Source organism: Nanorana parkeri, unplaced genomic scaffold (genome assembly GCF_000935625.1).
Source record: "Nanorana parkeri isolate BGI_ZX_2015 unplaced genomic scaffold, ASM93562v1 scaffold2685, whole genome shotgun sequence".
Lineage (NCBI taxonomy): Eukaryota > Metazoa > Chordata > Amphibia > Anura > Dicroglossidae > Nanorana > Nanorana parkeri.
The window spans coordinates 39260-41509 of NW_017308953.1; positions in this window are offsets into that span (position 1 = coordinate 39260).

Here is a 2250-nt window from a genome sequence, read left to right on the forward strand (position 1 = left end):
TGTCCCTCCGATCCAGCGGTGTCTGCATGCGGGTGCACGCGTCCATAGACTTACCTTGCGTCTCTGCTCGTCTCCCGGCCGAGAATCGGAACTGCGCAATGCGCCCGCCCCAAGATCCTTTGCGGTTGTACGAGCAGTTCCTGATTCTCGGCGCGGGAGCGCGCAAAGAAAAGAAGGGAAATTTAAACCGCTGATTTCACTTCTTTTTTTTTTGTTTTTTTTTTACACTGTTTGCCTATATCTAATGCTTGCTACCAGTAGATAGCAGCTTCCTGCAGAATCAGCTGGTCCCCTGAGCACTGGCCCTGATATCCTGTCTTAGGGTGGCTCCTTTCCCTTGCAGAGTCCTATGGAGCCACCCTTGTGTGTGCTAGTAAGCTGTGTGTGGCTCCTTTCCCTTGCAGAGTCCTATAGAGCCACCCTTGTGTGTGCTAGTAAGCTGTGTGTGGCTCCTCCCCCTTGCAGAGTCCTATGGAGCCACCCTTGTGTGTGCTACTAAGCTGTGTGCGGCTCCTTTCCCTTGCAGAGCCCTATAGAGCCACCCTTGTGTGTGCTAGTAGGCTGTGTGTGGCTCCTTCCCCTTGCAGAGTCCTATAGAGCCACCCTTGTGTGTGCTAGTAGGCTGTGTGTGGCTCCTTCCCCTTGCAGAGTCCTATAGAGCCACCCTTGTGTGTGCTAGTAGGCTGTGTGTGGCTCCTTCCCCTTGCAGAGTCCTATAGAGCCACCCTTGTGTGTGCTACTAAGCTGTGTGTGGCTCCTTTCCCCTTGCAGAGTCCAATGGAGCCACCCTTGTGTGTGCTAGTAAGCTGTGTGTGGCTCCTTCCCCTTGCAGAGTCCTATGGAGCCACCCTTGTGTGTGCTAGTAAGCTGTGTGTGGCTCCTTCCCCTTGCAGAGTCCTATGGAGCCACCCTTGTGTGTGCTAGTAAGCTGTGTGTGGCTTCTTCTGAAGCCCAGCTATAAGCTATTGAAGTGTGATCTTATGTAGAGTGTAATGGTGACACTTAGGCCCCATTCCCACTGCGCGATATGCAAATCGCGCGTTTGTCGCGTTCAAGCTTGCATTGAGCAAGCTTGAATCGCGGCTAAATCCGCTCAAAAAAGGGTCCTGCTGTAGCGACACACGACCCGCGACAGCAGGACCCTTTGCCCCATTGGATTGCATTGGAGCGCGATATCGCGCGGTAATTTGCCGCGATATCGCGGGAATTACCGCGCGATAAATCGCTCAATGTGAACGGGGCCTAAGGGTCTTTTGGACCCCCAGCATCACCTTAAAGAGTACCTGTCACCACCATCTGCTATCACATGGGGGGCTTGTGAGCTCTCCCTATGTGATAGCAATTAAAGTAAAGTTAAAAAAATAACAGTTTTTAAAATTAACATTAAATAAAATAAATGTAAAAATAATTCTAAACAATTTGAAAGTCCGCCGCCCCCGCGAGCATGCGCACCTTCACGTGAAATAATGCGTTGGGTGCGCCTACATATAAAAACGATGATTGCGCTACACATGTTGGGTATCGCCGCGCACGCCGGAGTGAGAGCAATCATTCTATGGCCAGTATTTTTGGGTATCTCTAAACTGATGACCTGTCGGGGGGCTTTTAAAGCGTGGACCTTTTGGGGTACTGAATGTTGTCGCCGTTTCACGGATGCACGCAATTTTTAACCTGGAGATGTTGGGTATCTATTTACTCGTTGTAACCTCATCTTTTATATTTTATTAAGAAAATGGGTATTTCATTGTGTTTTGGGGCATTTAAGTGAATTTTTCACAAAATCTGCCGGTTTGATAAGGAGTTGTACGTGTTTATTAATCCTGCGCTGGATAGATAAAACAGTTTATTGTTAAGTCAAAGTTAAACACATCCATTTAGTTAGTTTATTCTTTAGTTGACGCTGCATAGTTGGAAACTCTTTTGATAAGGAGTTGCGCTAATATCGTGCAACATACAAATTTGCAACTGCCGCCATTTTATTCTATAGGGTCTCGGCTTTCAGAAAATATATCATGTTTGGGGGGTTTTAAGTAATTTTCAGGCCTAAAATGTGGAATATAACATGGGTGCAAAAAATTAAAAAAAGGCCTCAGTCATGAAGGGGTTAAGCTTAGTGCAATCTATGTGTTCCCTTGGTGGTGGGGGGGAGGGGGAGGATTTGGGGGGTTTATTTGGGTTTAGCTACTTCCTCTTTTCATAGTACAAAGCACTAATCGTCTGTAGCAAAGTGCGCCTGTGCGTCTGCGAGCA